Source organism: Lonchura striata, chromosome 14 (genome assembly GCF_050655825.1).
Source record: "Lonchura striata isolate lonStrDom1 chromosome 14, ASM5065582v1, whole genome shotgun sequence".
Taxonomy (NCBI): Eukaryota; Metazoa; Chordata; class Aves; order Passeriformes; family Estrildidae; genus Lonchura; species Lonchura striata.
Genome location: NC_140716.1, coordinates 12,463,563 through 12,483,219, shown reverse-complemented (window position 1 = coordinate 12,483,219; position 19,657 = coordinate 12,463,563). Strand labels below are relative to the sequence as shown.

The window sequence follows — 19,657 nt, the reverse complement described above, 5'->3', positions numbered from 1 at the left end:
TTATGACCTCTATGTTTTCAACACAAGTAGTTTTAATAAAAGTATTACTTGAATGATCCTGTACAAAATTTACTGTGTGAATTAGTATTGTGAAGAGCATGTCTGCAATATTGTATTTTCTAGAGAGCTTGTTTGTGCAGCCATTACCCAAGTTGTGTGTGGATCTGTGCTAAACAGAGCAGAAATGATAGACTTTCCATCTATTTGATTTATATGTGAAGTTCTGAAGTGCCATGAATTATGCAAGAGACTCCTTGGAAGGGTCTACCTTGTAATTTAAGTCACAAATTTCACACACTGATAGTTTAGTGTTTCTGTCTTAATTCTAGAGTGGGACCCAATATATCCAGTGCCAAGAACTGGCAGGTTTCTGAGCCATCACAGCCCCCAGTGTGGCATGTGCAGGATGGAGCACAGAACAGGCAGTGCCTGAAACATCTCTCCTGGCTGTCCTCATCCTTGCCTCAGCCATTCTCCCTGCCTCAGCTTACCTCCCCTTCCTTCCTGGCTGATATCCAGCCTAAAAGGTTTCATGCATTAGGGCAAGAAAAAAAGGAAAGCACATTCTCTTAAATGAGTTCTGCAAATTTATGTTTATGACCATGCCACTAATTTCTTTATATGGGTAGTGCAAGAAAGGAAAGCAATAGCAAAGGCACCAAAGAATATTCCTTGCTATTATGACAGGTAAAATCTTGTGAATTAATTACACATTTTTGTGGTTTATGCAGTAAAATGTTTTGGTCTTTTCATTTTTAACTTGGTAACTTTTTATTGCCCTGAGTTTCTCTTTTCTCCAGTACTGGGAGAAAGTTTAAATTGAAGAGCATCCTATTTGCTGGAATCTCATAGTATTCTTTGCAGCTCTGTGTCCTCTTATCCATCTCTTTGCTAAGTTAAATTCCTGTTTTTTTCCAGCTTTTAAACTTGCTTCCATAATCATTTTTGATTATTGTCTAACTCTTGTCAAATACCACAGTCATTTGTTTAGAGCAGGAATCCTAAGCTGAATACATACTCCAGAAGAGATTGGATATTGACTAAAAAGATAGTATTTCCTACTGTACCCTTTTTGTTCTTTTATGTTCTCTGATTTTGCTTGGTTTTTGTGACCACTGCTGCAACTTGAACAATCCACTGTGATGGCCAGCTCAGCCTTTTCATGTTTTCAAACAGCTTCTGTTCAATCCTGAAGTAAAATACTGACAGAGGTAAAATCAATGGTAAAAGATCCGTCGATGGGAGTGGGACAGGAGCTCATCCCTCATCATTTATTGCTTTCAATTGACTGTGTTTCCTCACCCCGTTTTGATTTTTCAGTTTGAAGAAATGTCACTCACTTTATCAGAGAAGTCAGGGATGTGTTTTCCCAACATCTTCCGTAGCAAAGGCTGGTGAAAAGACAGTTTGGATTGTCTGCAATGCCCTTATCTTCTTTGAGTGCTCTATTCAATCCCAGCTCCAGCAAATCCAATGATTCCCTGCTTCTGATATGCAAATAGACTTTATTGTTATTTGGTTTTGTGTCCTTTGCTATCTGCTCTTACTTGCTTTTTGCCTTCCTAATATCCAACTTGTATTTTACCTGTCAGACACCTTTTCCCTTCTGTTTCCCCTTGGAGTGAATTTCCATTCTCTGCAGGATAACACTTCAATTCCACTAACCTGTTATATTCAGGGAATATGGTATAGTTATTTCCTTTTTTTATTGTGGATCCTTTCCTTGCATTCTGGTTTCCTTTCTTACAGAGGAATGGACAGAACATTTTGAAGTAGCTCTCATGCTGTTTATAAAGAATTAAATTTCCTTCCTTTTGACTTTAGAGTCTATTTGAGAAAGTTTTGGAATGGTGCAGTTTTTAATAAGATATTTTTTTCTAAATTCTAATGTTATATTGAAAGCTGTGGATGCTCTCCCTCTCAAGAGCAGGGCAATGAAAAGGCAGGTTTCCAAGAAGTGTGTTCATCTATGGATCTGCACTGACATTTAACACATTGTTCACCAGTCAGGTTTACAAATGTATAGACAAATGTTGTTTGCACAATTTAATTACAGGTACCTAGGTTTAAAATCTGTTATGCTAGGTGGCATTAGCCATTGCTCTTGGCAAACTGTGGAGACTTTAAAAATAGATATATGCAGATGGATCCCAGGCAAATTTAACATGGGCTTTGTAATATTATGAGGGTCCAGCTGTGTACTCTGTGGGTTTAATAATAAAAGTTTTTATTACGAAAGAGAGCTTCAATAGCACTGTGTCAACACTGTACCTCCATGTGGTCTTTATTGTCAAAGGAGACAAATTATGTTTTTTTCTAATTTCTGCTAGCTTTGAGAATAGTTGATTTCCAGTTGAGTTTTAAGTGGATTTGGTGTGGGGACACAGTGGCATTTGTTTGGTAGGTCCCAGTGGTTTTACTTAGTTTCCTTTCAGTAAGCTGTTCATGACATGCATTTGAAAGAACAATCAATTGGCCAATCTTTTACAAAATAATACTGTTGTGATTAAGAACAAACTGTTGGAGGCAGAACCAGTTTGTGACTTTTCATACTCACAGATTTATGCACATGTGAAGGCAGATGCACCATTAAAATGGATTTTAAAATTTTGCAATGTGAACCAAAAAACTGCAGGGCAATTGTCTAAACCGTAGAATTTGCCAGAGGTGACTTAATCTCCATGAAGGACTTGAATCCATGCTGAGGTGAGATACATCCCAGGCTTTCTCTGAGTGTCCCAGGTTCTTTCTTCCTGCCTGAAAGAATCATGCACTGCAGCTGGAGCTCACGCTGGGTCTAGTGCCACCTAAACCCCAGTAAAGATAGAAATAATAAAAATAAATGTGTTCTGTGTAACTTCTCTTGAATCCTCAACTGCAGCCCAGGCTGTGATCCTGGCCCAGCTGGAGCCACTGACAGGATCCCCATTTGCCACAAACTGAGCAAAATTCCAATCATGGGTTTTATTACGGGTTTGCAATTTTGTGCAGAGTGCTCTTGTAATTCATGTTCAAAAGTACTTCACATACTCTCGGACACGCTCTTGTACTTTAGAAAGTGTCTTTCCCAGTGACCAGTTTTAATCTATTTAGATAAAATCGTGTAACACAGTATTCTGTCAGAGTAAGTGCTGGAACAAGAGGTGCTCAGATTGCATGTGCAGGGATTGCTAACTCTGACTGTGGTGCTAAGAAACAGGAGAAAAGGGACAGAATCAAAAGGCAGTAAATTATTAAAGACAGTGTGACTTAGCTGAAATAATATGAAATTATTAGTAGGTAATAAAATACTGTTAGAAGTTACTTGGAGTCTCAGCATCTCTGGTTTTCATCTTTTTGGATCCATATGTTTGTTAACTTTAAATATGGAAGGGCATTTGAATATATGCAAATCAATAATCAGCAATGGGTTATTTAAGTGCTTGCAGGCTTTTGGAGTTGTATGGCATCAAACATGTCTTAACGCATTAACAAAAAGAGTAAATGGCTTCTTCCTAGAGGTTGGCTCTATAAAAAGTATGTCACAAACTTATGCTAAAAGTGACATGTCTGATGATTTTGTAGAGTGATTTGGAGTGCTACATTAAATAGTTATATGTATTAAAGTATTTTTAAGTAAGACATTTAATCATTTTATGAAATAGGCCTTTACCTGTGTAAATATACAGATGCAATTGTATTGTACATAAATAATTATGAGGAAACTTGTTCAGTTTTTGCCTGTGGCTTTCCTGCACAACTTCTGTTGATGACAGCAGGAGATGTGTGTGTAAATAAAAAGATCATTAGCTGGACATGTGTAAGGGAGCAAGTAATAGTAAAGTAAATGTTTCTCTAGTGTTTCCTGTTCTAAGTGTATTATACTAATAATGAAAGTAACTATCATGGTGTGGTAAGAGCTGAAGTTGCAGTAATTCTCTGTAGTTTATGTGTGTATATAAAAAATGTGCTGCTTTAAAATTAATTCTACTTTTCCATAAAACCTGAGATCATTGTGCAGTCCTTCTGTTTTGGACTGACCCTTCACTAGGCTTCAGAAGCTGAAAAGTTGTGTGAGAAGCTGTGTGTTTTGATGGGAAATCTTGAGGGAAAAGGGAGTTTACATGCAGGAGTGATCCATACATGTCTGAAGTGTTGAGCACCAGCAGCCAGGATGCAGTGCCCTTCAAGCCCTGTAGAAGATCTGCAGTACTGAGGTGTGGGTTGTCCCTGGCCTGGGAAGATGATAAGGAATTTCCCCTCTAGCCTCATTGTTAGAACTAAATTTCAGCTTGGTTACTACCAAAACTCCTCTGATGGCACCCACTGAACCTGGTACTTCTGTGTGAAAATAGTTGATGTATTAGATATTATGTCTGTTGTTCCATCTGCCCTGTTTTATCTTGAGATGTTTTATATTATTTGGAGTGTAATGGCCTGTAGGTTTGATGTTTTCTTTTCTTGGTGTTAATTTATCTGTGTTTGTGCCTTTTTTAGTCATGTTGCAGAGGCCAGTCTGAGGATTTGTGAAGGCTTAGTGATGCTCTGGACTGCAAAATTATTTACCATGTTGAACTTTGTTGTTCTGGGGAAGTGAGATATGTACAACCTTTGCTGATATTTTGGGGGATTTAGTGTACCAATTACTGACTGTGTTATGCGTATTAATTTGGGTAAGAAAGCAGGGAGTAGGGAGCATTTAAAGTACTTTAGTGTGTTGTCTAAACCTGCAGGTGAGTAGATTATTACTACAGTTTTCTGCAGCATATTTCTGGCCTTTACTAGCTCTTTTTCCTGCTCTGTCCTTTATGTCAGTTATTAGTATAAGTTTTCCTCCCTATAGTTTCTTTCTTTTTTCCTCTTTCTCTCCTACTACTCCATTCGTGACCTCTTTGTCTCCTGGGGGTGTGGGCTGCACTGGCTGCTTCATGCAGTTCTATTCCACGTTAAAAGTGGAATGCATCCATGAAATGTGTGCTGTATCCCCCTTGGTGTCCAGGTGTGCCTCAGCTGCTCTTGCAGCAGCGTGTCAGGGAGGCAGAAATGTTCAAACCCGAGGTCTCTGTGCTGGGCTGGTTCATGGGGGCCCCGAGCTGAGCTTGCCTGGACTCCAGCCTGCCAAGTGCCTGCAGAGTGGCTGGGACCTTCTCAGTGCTGCTGAGCTCAGCCCTGCCTCTGAATGTTCAGAGAGAGGTTTCCAAAGGGTACCTGGAACAGTTTTCTGTGGTTTGGGAAGGGGTGGCTCGTTTGCTCTCTCCTAATTGTGACTGGCAAGGAGCAGAAGAGTTCCAGGGCAGAAAACCATGCCAATTAGTTCTCTACAGGATGGCATTGTGCTCCCCCTGCAAAGGAATGGAATTTTCACCACAAAGGGGCTGTCTTGCAAGTCAGATTCCTCCATGGACGCTTTTTATTGCCAACTGGTATCAATGATCCAATTTTTATTCCATTTCAATGCCACATTTTTGTCTCTAGATGTTTGCCACCGGTATGCTAGATAGCTGATAATGCTTTGACAACTCTTACAGCAGTGTTTATTCATCTAAATCATACCCTGCTGGTGCAGGCTATTCTATCAGCATGGTGTGCTATTTCATTTATACTACCTATTATATCTGGTCCCAACTGCTCCTTGAAGGAAATATTTCAAGGAGCTTATTTCGAGACCCTGAGTGGTTCAGAGCTGCAGAAGCAAGGAACCCAGTCCAGCTCCTGCTCCATAGTGAGGAGATCAAAACTGACATCCCAAATAGATCACATAATGCTGTGCTGGGGCCGTGAGGCTCGGTAATGACTTGTGATCATAGGCATTATTGCTTCTAAGAGGCTTCCTCGCTGAGAGCCCTGCGTGCCAGCTTTGCAGCCGTGCCCCACGTGTGCTCCTTTGCTGGTGCTGAGGAGTACAGGAACACACTGCTCACTTCAGCCCCTCTGCCTGGCACTGCCAGCTCTAAAATAGATTCTCCTCCAGGATACACAGAACCTGACACTGTTTCCCACGATGCTGTTTATGGAGTGCCTGTTTGTATTTCCTTGTTTTGGCTGGGAACAGGATAAATAACCACCCTCTTTTTTTCTGTGCTGCTGAGTGAACTTGGGTTTTGTGATTCTGTGAGTGGGTACGTGGTGTGAGGACAGCAGCCCTACCCTGCCAGCTGACTGTACAGGAGCGTGCCTGAGACGCTTCTGAGATCTCAGTGCCTTTTCTTTGTCATTCAGGTATCACCTCAGCTTCTTTTACCTTTTGATTCTCACAGCAAGAAAACTTTGAAAATGTTGAAATAGAAAACAGAGAAAATATGATTCTGCTTTTGTGGGGTTTTATAGATATTGTGATTTTTAACTTTCCTCATTTTTGCCTGCTTGAACGTGATGAAATGTTAAAGCTGAAGCTGCTCCACAAAACCAAAAAAACCCTACCAACAAGGATAAAGAGAGCAATTATGCTCTGTCATCTTTAGTCATGTTTGCTCTAATAAATTAACTGAATGCCATTGATTACCCTTCTGAATGCTCTTCGTAGGGCACACTAACAGTTCTTAGATCACTTCAGTAGGTAATTCCAGCCAGTTCTAAGGCAGATTTGAAGCACAAAACATTGCAGAGGTCTTTCAATCACATTGTCAGCCAGAGATGGTCATAATACAGCAACTTGAAAAATGTCTAAAATTTCTGCTAGAAAGCATTACCAATTAATTTCTAATCTGTTAAGTTTAATTGACCAATTAAACAATTTAGGATTTTCTTCCTGCTTGTCCCTGAAAGAGCTGGGCTAATATTGGTTTTTTAAGCTTTCTTGTACTTTGTATTGTCTCTTGGGCTCTTTACTTCTCCATACCAATTATTTTACATGTTACATTATTGACTTTTTCTTCTCTCTGTGCCATCTAAGTAGCCATGGCATGCAAATGCTTTGGTTGTGCTTGGTTGTGCTTTGGGTTCATATGGATAGTGAAAAAACCATTGTTGCACATTTTGCTGAATACGCTGAGCATAAATTTCAAAGGGGACCTTGGTGTGATGAAATAGCCAATTTCACCTGCTTTTATATTTGACCTTCTGCATCTTTGCTCCACATTACAGCATGGTAATTAAAATTGATCCTTATGAGGGGATTTTTTTTGGTGGAAATTAGCTCATTTTCACTACATGCATGAGGGGCTGTGTTAGGTTAGCTAAGAGCAATGATGTTTTCCATTCCCTTGTAGTTGACATAATTGATTGTTAATGGCTTGCAACTTTATCAGAAGTTGTTGATTCCTCCATTCACCAACTCTTTGTAATTGCAGTACAAACTTGTGTCTTGCTTGGAATGAGAACAGGTTTGTAACTGCTTGGTTCTCCAGCAAACTTCTTACCCTTGCTTGCAGGAAGCTGCCTCTCCACTAGAGAGGTCAGAGTGGTCAGGTAGCACAGGTAGCTGCAGGATTGACCAAGTTTGAGTTAAAAGCTATGAGGATTATGCAGAGAGATTTCCTCTCTTCTCCCTTAAATCCTGAGGCTGAATTTCTATTCATGTGCCAGTCTGTGCCTAGAGCTAAACTTACTCTCCTGCATGACTACATGTGGGTCTCAGCTGAGGATGGCTTAGTGGGCTATTACCCCCCAACCCTGAAAATACTTTTTTAATCCTGTTTATACTCTCAAGTTTTCATTCCTCTCCCACACATCTCTCTTCAACATTCCCACACATCCAGTCACCCACAGAATTACTTTAATTAAATGTTACTCATGTGTGGGCTTGCTTACCACTTCTCCCTGCTTAATTTGTTCCTTTCTAGGGTCAGTGTGAAAGAGTGGCTTGATTCAAGCATTTAACTTGGCTATCCATCAGTATTAGAAAGACAGTAACAAGGCATGTCCCCGTGTCTTGGCTTAACCCGCAAGCAGGTGAATCCATCTGAAGCTGCTTCATGCTCTACCAGTGGCTTGACAGGCTGAGATAGACATTGCAGGCAGAAGCAGACAGAGGAAAATGTTCTTTTTCACCAGATATGCATTTAGGGAAGGGTTAGAAGTTCTTCCTTTCAGACTTTACTGGAAAAAGAATTAGACTGAGCTAATACTCTACCATGCACATCACTCCCTATTTGGCTTTTCTGTCATATGCAGAAAGAATTGGCTGGTCATTTTAAATTGCACAGTCTAGACATTAAATGGCCAATAATTTATTAGTTAATTGTAGAAATTCCAGAAGAAGGGATAAGAGAGTAACCTGTTTTTTTTTCTGTCTTCAATCCTACACGTGTATGGCAATTTTTTTACAAAACTGTGACAGTGTCGTGGGTTGACCGTGACTGACCTTTCCTAATGTGTTGGGAGGTTTTTATACAGAAATATAAAATAATTGCTAATTGTTAAAAAATAATTACAAGACCTTCCTCTTCTTTTGCTTGCTTCTTTCCTGCTTTTAATCTTTGTGTGCATTTTCATTGTCTTATCTTCCTTTTCATCTCTACACTATTCCTTTTTATAGTTTTTCTTTCGTTTTCCATTTATGTTATTTTTCAATATGTATGCATTGTCTCTGTTTTCTGTCACTTCCCAGCTTTTGCTCATTCCAATATTATCTACTAGCTTGCTTTCATTTCCTCCTCCTCTATAGGAGGTACCACTGGTTTTAATGTGGCATGGAGAGAATAATTGAATCTCTGAAGGAAATGTATAGTGGATGTGAAAAACATACACGATTTCTCTGGTATTTTTGTATCTAAATTGCAGCAACTTGCTGGTTCTAGATGCTTTTTCAGCTGATATCCCACACAGTTGTGTTGAAGCATCAGCATATTGTGCTGCCTTTTTTGATTTAGGAAAACTTCTCAACAGCTTTTTAAGAGCGATCCCTTAGGTCTTCTACTATTCTTGCTTAAAGGGGCTTCTTGCATTTGCTTTTCCAGCAGAGACCTCTTTAAATCTCACCCACAGAAGCAGCTGCCACTGCCTCTTGGTCTTTTCCCTACATGGGAAGTTGTCATGGCTCTGAAATATGATGAGTTTACCCCAGAGCTCAACCGGAGCTGCCCGTTTAACACCCAGCTGCAGTGGCAGCGGGATGTGTCCATGCCCTGCCCTGCCCCAGCATCCAGCTCTGCAGGAACGCCTGGGAAAAGGGGGTAAAAAAACACCTGGGTGGCAGCTCCTCACCTGCCTCTGGCCCAGGTGAGAACACCCCCAGCTCGGGGAGAGACACAAAAACTCTCCTGTCTGCCACTGAGGACATCTCCATCTTTATAACCCGGCTGGCTGCAGACCCTGGATAACACTGGAACTGCCTCCCAGCTTCCTTATCCTTCCCCAGGAGGAATGGAGGGTTTCTCTTGCTGTGCTGTTTTTGCTTTGGATTGTAATTCAAACACTTTTCCTTTATTCTCTGATTATAAAAGATAAAAAAAAAACCAGCAGATTGCCTTCTGATTCAATCAGAAGAGGAAGAGCGTGCTTACAATCAAGTCTTTTCTGTCTGTGGGTTTTTTGTTGCTGTTATAAAATGTGTGTCAAAAGATGTCAACTATTCCATTTCATAAGGATTCACATAAATTCCAGCTGTTCCAGAATAGTATCTAAATATTTGATTTGAAAACAGGACGTGTACCAAGGCTGCAACATATTGCAGGCATGATCACCCAGCTAGCCAGGAAGATCTGAGCCTGCCTGTGCTAATTAGTGTTTGCAGATGAAGCTCCTCCAGTGGAAGCTGAAGTTAAAAAAATGGGTTATAACAACATAATGTGTGAGAAAAGAGAGATCTAAAAAAGCTCCAAGTACGTAAATTCATTATTTTTCATGTTATATCAATGCTGGGACACCTGATTTTGCTTTTCATGAGGATGTTCATATTACAAAATATATTATTGCTGCTATTGTTGAAATAGATTTATTGCCAAAAATGTGGTTATAAAATTTCAATATGTTTAAAACATTTGCATGCATTTATCTTAAAGCTAGAAGATACTCAAAAAGAAATCTTGTGGATTTTTACCTAGAGTAAAAATCCATCATTTTGGCCAGAGAAATTTGTTTTAAACTTATGCATTTACTTGAATATGTAGCAGTTATGTTGCCTATTTACTTAGAATCCTTATTATTTTGATTTTAGGGATATAAAAATATTGATTGTGCTCAGAAATATGATTTCTCATGGACATATTCCACCCCATTTCCTTTCCTACATAGTTTATTATTACAGTGTTGCCAAATCTAGTGAAACAGATGCCAAGGTTCACCTCTGAATATTTTTATTTCCTTGTTTTCATACATAAACTTCCTTTTTTTCTTTAAAGAAAATCTGACAGGGACAGGTGGCAAAATTATCCCAAGCTGGAGCAGCAGAAATAATGGAGCTTGGTTGTTTATACATGAATGTTACTTTTGACCTCCTTTTAAATACCAAATATATTCTAGTTCTGACAGAAAAAAATATTAGCTTGTATTGAAAAGTAAAAGATGTAAAAGAGAAATTAAAATGAGACCATGTGCAAATTGAAAAACTTGTATTTTATAAGAGTGCCTTTGAGTGTTGATCTTAAAATGCATTGCAATTAGTGTAATTGGAGGAGTTGACATATTTGCAATGTAGACATTGAATAATTTTTAATATATGACCATTGTTTGATCCTCATGAGCGGGTGCTATTATATCCCAGAAAATCTATACCGTGGTACACAGGAATTTAGCTACAAAATCCCATTTTATACTGAAGCCTGGCAAGGGCTGTGTGCTGGTGTGCACAGGAATTGGCCAGAGCTGCTTCTGAAGGGATTGGTTATAGGAACAGGGATTGGATTTAGGAACAGATCTGGGATTGGCTTTAGGAACAGGTCTGGGATTTAATTTAGGAACAGATCTGGAATTGGCTTTAGGAACAGGTCTGGGATTGAATTTAGGAACAGGTCTGGGATTAAATTTAGGAACAGGTCTGGGATTGAATTTAGGAACAGATCTGGAATTGGCTTTAGGAACAGGTCTGGGATTGAATTTAGGAACAGGTCTGGGATTAAATTTAGGAACAGGTCTGGGATTGAATTTAGGAACAGGTCTGGGATTGGCTTTAGGAACAGGGTTGGGATTGACTTTAGGAACAAGGCTGGGATTGAATTTAGGAACAGATCTGGGATTGACTTTAGGAACAGGGCTGGGATTGGCTTTAGGAACAGATCTGAAATTGAATTTAGGAACAGGGTTGGGATTGGCTTTAGGAACAGGGCTGGGATTGAATTTAGGAACAGGTCTGGAGCTGGCTTTAGGAGCAGGTCCTGCCCCATGGCTGCAGAGCTCCCGGGAGCTGCTGGCTGGGCGTGTTTGGGTGCAGGTGCTGGGCAGCTCTGGAGCCCTGCAGGCTCCTGCATCCTGCTGGAGTTCACATCCAGCCTGGCAGGAGCTGTACTTGTGAAACGGCTCACACTTGCAATAAAAGTACTTTCACACCAGCCTAAAATGCTGCTATTGGCTTCTTCCTGTCTCCAGCAAACGTTTCCAATTTTAGAACTTGCTCTCATTTCTGAGCTGGGCTCCCTCTTCTCTTTTTTTCCCCCCTGAGTTGAAAGCATTGCACATCCATCCCTTTTATCTCTCTGTTCTCTCTTGAAAGGAACTTGCAGCCATTTCCCGTGTTACTTCTCTTTTTGCATGTACAGCAAAGTCAACTTCCCAAAGATTTTAATGCATTTTAGAGACAAAACATGTTCAAAGGCACCAGCATCTGAATCACTGATTCTATTCAGTGCTTTCTAATGGAGAGAGCTCCTTTTTTATCATTTTACTATTATTGTGCATTAAGAGATGCTTCAATTTTCAATACAATGGTAGGTTTTAATTAATTTCTGGGTTTTTTTTTTTTAATCTTGGGTTTTTTTAAAATTATTTATTGTTTCCAAATACATACTTTCAGGACAATAAATTTGCTATGTCCCAGCTCCCACATGTCCCCCTTAGTCTAATGCATGTAATTTTTCTGCCTGGATATTTCCCCCAGTTGTAATTTGAGGATATAGGATATTTGTCTGGGGTTATTCAAAGTTAAGTTTCCTAAATAGATGATTGCATGCCTAGAAATGTTACATCTACTGACTCTGTGCCTGATGATCCAGGTGATGTTAATCCTAACTAGGCAAGTGTAGTAATTCTCACTGGTGCAAAAATCAGTAATTTTGTGTGTCATATTTCTGACTGAGAAATGTGTCACCCCTCCCAGCCATGTGTGCCCTGGCCACCCACTATAAAAAATTGCTTTCCACTATCATCAGCTGTTTAATTTCTCTACAGACAATCTATTCAGGTAGCAAGCTGAATCTCCTCTCAGTATCTCCAGTTTCCTTAACTTAAACATAATGTATTGCCCCACATTTGAGTAGCTTTCTAATTAATTGAATTATTGATTTGACATATTTCAGACACTGATCATTTAGAGCTACTAAGTTTAGAACCAGCTACCTAGGAGCTATAATTTAGGAACCTGATACTTTTTATTTTGATTGAACTTGCTGTGCCCTGTGTTTTAAAGCTTTTTGTCTTTAGTGGGAAGAAGGGAGGGTTTGTATTTCTGAATATTCAAGTTTTGAGCCATCTGTGTATCTATCATCTATCCATTTTCTTCCATGAAGAATGGTGCTTTGCCTTTATTGTAAGAAAAAGGAGATTTTTTTGATTCATCATAGGGTTATTTAAGACATTTACAGGAAGGTCTCTTGTGTCACACACTGGTGTCAGGCCAATGACTCCGTTCTCTTCTGGAAAGCTGTGTCCCCTCGTGTGTGTTGCTGCTGAGACTAAAAAACAGGGAGAAAAGCTGGTTGGTCATAAGTTTGTTGCCTCTCTAACAAACTGTGAATTCATTACAAGGCATTGTTCTTGAGCATACATTTTGGGTGAAGAAATGGGATTTAACCAGTAAATCTGTAAGATGAAATTGAAATAAGTAATTATTTGGGGATGCTTAGTGACACCTTGCCTATTGATGAAATGCAGGAGCAGGTGTGGTGCTTGCTCAGCAGTTTTCAACAAGAGCAGATATTTTGTGCCAAAAGCTATTCACATTTTTTGCAGCTGGGCTCTTTGGTAATTTGAATAGTGCCCAGTGATTATAAATTTGTTGCTCTCACTTTGATAAAATACCTTTGCACCATGCCTTTCCTTTGGTGAAACAATATCCTAGTGCACATTGAGGCCGATTTTGTCACTGAGGAAAAGAGCTTTGAGTGCTGTGAGGCTTTGAAGGGTTTTTGAAGTTTGCTTCAGTGTTTTGTCTGTGGTCACTGCACAAGTGGCCTGTCCACTCCATGGGGTTTTGAAGGTGGGGAATACACAAAATCCCCAAGGCTGAGGCTGACGCTGCAGGAACAGAGCCCAGGGGCTCAGAGGATGCACGGGCTCCTGGGGAGGATGAATTGCCTTGTCACAGAGATGGGACCAATGTGGGGGATTCTCACAGTAGTTTTGCCCCCACAGATGTCCCAGGGGCAGCAGGAGGATGTGTGACAGGCTGTGGTGCAGCTTGAGGGGTTTTTATTACCAGCAGCTTGTCAGAGCTCAGGGGGATTTCTCAGTGTGAATGCAAGGAGAGCCTTCTGTGTTTTCTCCAAATTTTCTGATATGTTTTCAGTTGATCATTCCTTCTCTGCGGGAGTTGAATTCTATTTCCTACCACTCTCGTGGGGTAGCACAAAACAATTTGAGATAGAGACCTTACAAGTCTGTGACCTCAAATGATGAAGGTATTTCTTTATATTCAGCAGCTCTTTAGGTTTGGGAGTTGGCTGTAAGATTGAGATATTTCTGAATGTGCTGCTGCTGATCTAATCTAGTGTGATTCTTTCCTGTTGAGTTTAGAGGATGATCCTCTCCAAGCATCTCATGAAAGGGTTTATTTAATTCTTATGTCCATTTTGTGAGGTTTTGCTTAATTATAATTATTGTTTTTTCTGCTTTTGTTGAGAAGGAACTAAGGTACAAGTAGTTTAAATAACCTGCCAGAGGCAAATCTGTGATAAAATTGATTGCAGGAGCTGGCTGTCCTGAGCCGAAGTGTCTAGACTGAGAAATAGTGTTTTTTCTCCATAACAACAGAATGCAATTGCTGAATTTCATTTTGAACTGATGCTTTTGGAGCATTGAGCCTTGAATAGATCACAGCCTCCACTTGATTTGTGTGACTGCTACGTTTCAGGTATATGAATAAAAAAGAATGTTGGTGAGATACTCTGTTACTTAGGAAATTTATATCTATAAATATTTCTTTTTCTTTTTTTAAAGGCAAAACTGTGTAGCTTAGTTTAACTTTCAGACATACCATGCAGACAGGGTGAAGTTACCAACTCTTCATTCACCCCCCACCCTGGGGTAGGTGGTGAGCTGACACCACACACAATGACCAGATGCATCTGCTCCGTTGCTTTGGCACAGTTTTCACGTCTCTTCCACGGAGGAATGGGACTGAGGAGTCAGAGATGGGGCAGGAAATGATGCGAGGAACGTGACTGCTGCCAGGACCATGGCAAGGCCTCAAACTCCCTGTGTTATGTGTGTAGCAGCCATGAGAGTGTTCAGTTGTGGTGTGCAGCTTTACAAACGCAGCTGGGACAGAGGGCCCTGGCAGCTGGCCTGGCCTTAGAGGGGTGCTGAGCTCAGAGCCTGCCCTGCACAGCCTGGGAGGGTGCAGGAAGGGTGGCAGGAGATGCCACGAGGGACAAGGAGCATCACTGGGAGGGAGACTGGCAGCTTCTGGCTGGAGAAGAGCACTTCAGCACCTCCTTAATCTGTTCCATCTGTAGCAAAGTTATTTATATTGGCTTTTTTTTTTCTTTTTTCCCCCCACAATAACTGCAGCAGGCAGGGTCACTAGTGATCTGTGTCTAGTACAATTACCAGCAGGCAGAAACCCCTCAGTGGCTGAGACTGGATTCTTGTTCTTTCAACCATCCCTGCGTAAGTGTGCAGAAGATTGTAACTGAGCAGCTGAGACCCTGCTTCCCTCTCCATGGCCTTTTTCCTCATGATTTTCCTTTGATGTCTTTTTTTCTTTTTCCCTTTTTTCTTTTGTTGCCTTTGCTCAGGTGTCTGTGGGTAGGAGGGTACTGCCTTACCCTGTCACACACACCTGAGAGGGAACAAAGACAAGGCAGGTTTGGACAGGTCGTGTTTCTCTCACAGATATAAAAATTTACAGTGCTTGTTAGCCCAAATTTTATAGCAATATGTGTGAAGCTACAATTTGGCCTTGCCTACAGTAGGTTTTAGTACTTCAGATTTTATAGTTAATTGCTGGGAAGAATATTTGCAACCAATTCTGTATTTATGCAATATTTGTTCAATACAATAGTCAGCTGAGTTTTTTTCTCAAATGGAGCTGTGTATATGCATGAATTGCTAGATTCTGTGGGGTTTTTTTTTTGGTTGTTGTTTTATTTTTTGGTTAAATACAGAGCTTATGTAGGTAAGGCACCTATTACTTAAGTATTTGTGACAATTCTTGTACCAAAAGTACTCCTGGTTGTTTGGCTCTGATATTCTGTTGAGTATTGCAGTAAGCAAAACAGCTGAATTTGCTTTTTCTACCAATTTGTTATTTTATTTTAGAATAAAATATGCATGAGAAGTTGTTTGTTTTTTTTTTTGGTTTTTTTTTTACATTGCATGAGACCCTACTTAAGGCATTTTTTAGTTTTGTGCCATTTCTGTGAATAGTGGGGTAAAACAGTTTTACTTTGCATTAATATCTTTGCTGAAAACACGGACTGTAAAACAAAGTGATTTTAAGTGCAAGCAAAGAGAAATTATAAATGTTCCTAAAAACTGAGAGCTAAAATACAGTGCTGTATATGAGCTTTCAGTTTGATAAATACTTACTTATGAGGTCATAAATACTTGAGGTACAAAAGGTTAATGTAGTGTGAAAGGCTGTAAAACACAGCGAGCAACCTGCTAGATCATAATGATGCATTAGCACCTTTCAGTATGAATGCTGGTAGTTATAAAAATCTTCAGCTTGGATTTATTCTGCAATACAAGAATGTAAAGCCAAAGTATCTTCCCTGTGTACTTTTACTTATCTTCTCATATTTATTTCTCTTCGTAAAAAAAAAAAAGAAGCTCTCATCTCTTCATAAATGCTCACTTACTGAAACTGATAAAAACCCATTTTTGGCTAATATAATTTCTCAAAAGCATGTCAGGTGTTGTCTGGGTGCTCAAAGAAAGTAATAAAGTAACACACAGTGATTTTTTTTTTTCTCTTCCCTGTATTAATAAGTTTCCATGAGATAAAGTAGGCAATATAATGCATAAAGGAAACAAAAGTGATATAAATTTTGGAAAGCAGTTACCTTTGAGAAGAAAGAAATTCAGTACTAAAACCACAAACTGAGCATTTACTGAGGGGTAAAATTGACTTTATCATAGTAAATATAGTATTTCTCAGTCTCAGAAATCCTCTGCAGTTTATAATTGTCTCCAATATGCTGATGCAGCTAATATTTCTCATTTAATATCTACCTCTGCAGAGTGTTAATTTTCATGCTTTGGTGCTCATTGCCTTTTACTAAAGCAAATTACTTCCTCTTACTGTTATATCAGAATTTATGACAGATTAGGATAATTTTACTGTCATTAATCTTTGGAGTCCATTCCACTCTTTTCAATAAGTGCCATGTTTTGGCCAGGCTAAGTTGAAACACTTAATAAAATCTGGAATCGAATATAAAAAAATTGCAGGCTGTTGATACCTGTTTTCATCTTTCTCTTCTCTCTGGTTACAAGGGAAGTATTTTATTTTTCAGTTTTTTCTCTTCAAAAAGTACATCTGCATTTGGAAGATATTCAATAGCTTTGGGGGACTATACAAAAAAATATTGAAGTGAAAAAATTTGATTTAGAAACATCCATATTTTTTTATTATTATTTTATGTGTTTAAAATCGACACATTTTGTTCTTATTAAGATACAGTTTAAATTGATAGTGTTTGAATTGTGCAAATATATTTTCAGGAATCTCTGTAGATGATTATTTTTAGATTATTTTTAGTTGAAGACCTTATTTAAATTTGCAAGGAACAGCACTTGCTGTGCTGACAGAATTAGCACAAAAACCCTGTGAGAGACCAGACAGTGAAGCAACTCATAAAAGCTCTCATAATTTCTCTGAACAGAATATATTTCTTCACAAATGCTGAAGTGGTTTGCTTTATTTTGGAGCAATTGGTCAAGCTAGAAATCCAAATCACAAAGCCTGGTGGGCCAGTATAGCAGATTCATGACTTGCCTTGTCAAATGCTGCTTTGTAGTACAAAATACAGGATTTTGATGATAGCACGAGAAAAATATTGTATATTACCAATTTATAGTTGCATATTAAGCTATGAGCCTTTCTGTGTCATACTGTTGGACAGGAATTTTGTTTGTTTCTTATATTTGTTAGGATTTTTTTTTGCTGTAGGAGCCTCAGAGCCTGCAGTGCCTGAAAGCAGCCCCACAGCTCAGTCATTCTGATGGACCAGGGCCTCTTCCCCCTTTCTTTCTTCCTTTTTTGAATTAAATGTCCTCCTCAAGCTACAGTAATCATGCATATTGTTAATAGAATTGCGTGGTAGAACTTAATTAACCTTTTCTTCTTGCTTTTTATTTAAAGGAAATTTGAGAGAGCTCAATGACGTGGTTCCTAATTTAATGCATCCCCCCAGTGTCTATTAGAGGCTCTTCACTTGGGTGAGTCAGGGGAGACAGAGCTGCCCATCCTTAGCTCACAATTCATTTTCCCTCTGTTGAAATGTTCACCTGGCATTCTAATCAGGGAAGAGTAAAAGTGCTGAGTATATGTGTTAATAAATATATATTCTTCATGAATTTAGATAATCTCATAACTGCAGCCCTTAAAACATATTGGATGGTTTTGCAAATAACTGAAGGAATTTCAAATGGCACTGACCATTTTGAGTGTCACTTCTTGAACTGCTTTTCTTTCATTTGGTAAATAATAATTAAAGCTGCTTGTGGTAGTTTTCCTCTAGCTATTGAGTGGTCAGCAGATGAATTCTTTATTGACATGGCAGTGAGTGGAGAGAAAAGGCTATAATTTACAATTTCAGTTTTAAATCCACTTTCAACAGTGCAGCAAATAGCATTTTTTGCATTATTTCCTTTAGAAGCAGAGGAAGAGGAAGGTGTTACAGAAGTAGATGATGTAAATGGAAAAGCAGTTCAGGCCATATTTCTGTAAGCTCCTCTTCTTTCTTTCCCTGAATGAAGTCTGTTTAAGTGCTCTCAGTTCATTATATTTCTAAATGAGTTTTACTTCAAATAGCTGTTAATTATTGCTGTAACTTCCTCTCATGTTAGTGTGAGTCCTGCTCACACAAAGATTGGTAGCTCATCCAGAATAAAGCCTGGTTTTATGGATTAAAAAAAAAATCCCTGTGTTTTCCTCACATTCTTGGAGCCCAGTCTATGAAGTGTTTGCTTGTCAAACTGATTGACCAAACTCTTTTTTTCCTAAAAAAGCAGTAAAGGCAGTCAGTGTATAAAGTAGAATGAAAGTTTAACACCTAGCACAGAGCAAAAAAGAACCATGAAATGCTTTCTTTTGAGTATATGTTAGATTACCACTTATTTTCTGAAGCAGCATTGAAGCTAAACATAACTGCATGTCCAAAAATCACTAAAGAAACTGAAAATCTGTTTGGCTGACCTCTTATACAAGTTAGGGAGACAAGCTTAGGTTTAGAAGCAATTTAATACAAATAACTGAAACATATTTTCTTTTTTTTTCCCCTTTCCCAGTTAAAGTCCACTAACCTACAGAGATGGTTGACTGGGATTGGTGGGGCTTTCTTTTGCAGTAGAAGTTTGAAATATGATTTAAAAAGTAAATTATTCATGAAGTTTGATGAAAGACTGGCTTTGGGGTATTGGTCACTGGCATTATTCTCACAGAGCTTGGTGGCTGATAAGCTAACTCTGTGATAGGGATCTGGCAAAATTCTGTTTTCAGTTTTCCTTTATGCTGCTTTTTCATTTCAATTATCTGGAAATAAGTATATAAGTAATAAGTAATAATTAGTTATAGTTCAAGGAATCAGGTGACCATTACAACTTTCAGTTACTAATATGTGAAACAAAGTGTGTGCAGAGAGAAACTTCAGTTATGTTGTGCAGGTGGAAAGGATATTATAATGCAGAAAGGAACTAACAAATGATGGCCAAAAAATAAATGTATTTATTTACTTACATGGTTATATTATTGTACAGTGTACTCAATTTATATGTCAAGAGAATTTACAAGAGGAATGTAGGAATCTTAGCTATCCAAGTGAGTTTTAAAGGTAAAATAGGGTAACAAAGTAAATCAATGCACAGTGAGGAGAGTGGTGGTGCTGGAGTGCCTTCCTGAAACATTAATTCTTCCTCCCTGGGGAGTGCCTTGTTTATTTGGGTTGTGGCCATCACACGATGGAGAACAGTGATGGGAAGAGGTGACCTACAGTTGCCATTTGCTGATATAATAATATTGTTTTATTGTGTGATAATTTGCTTTATGTAATGTTTATTCTGCTCCAATGCCATGCTAAGGTTTCCATTTCTCTGTGTCTGAGAGAGTCTCTTTCAATCCAGGTCACAGAACACAAGGATCTCTGTGTATGGGGGTGGTGTTTTGTGTACCACAGAAAGTGGAAATTTTTGCCCATCCAAATGA

The 19,657-nt window shown here is 39.0% G+C and overlaps 1 protein-coding gene across 43 annotated transcripts in view; it reads left to right on the top strand.

Moving 5' to 3' along the window:
• RBFOX1 (RNA binding fox-1 homolog 1) overlaps nt 1-19,657 on the top strand; it is a 1,274,894-nt gene that overhangs the window by 1,148,574 nt on the left and 106,663 nt on the right. The window lies entirely within an intron of this gene.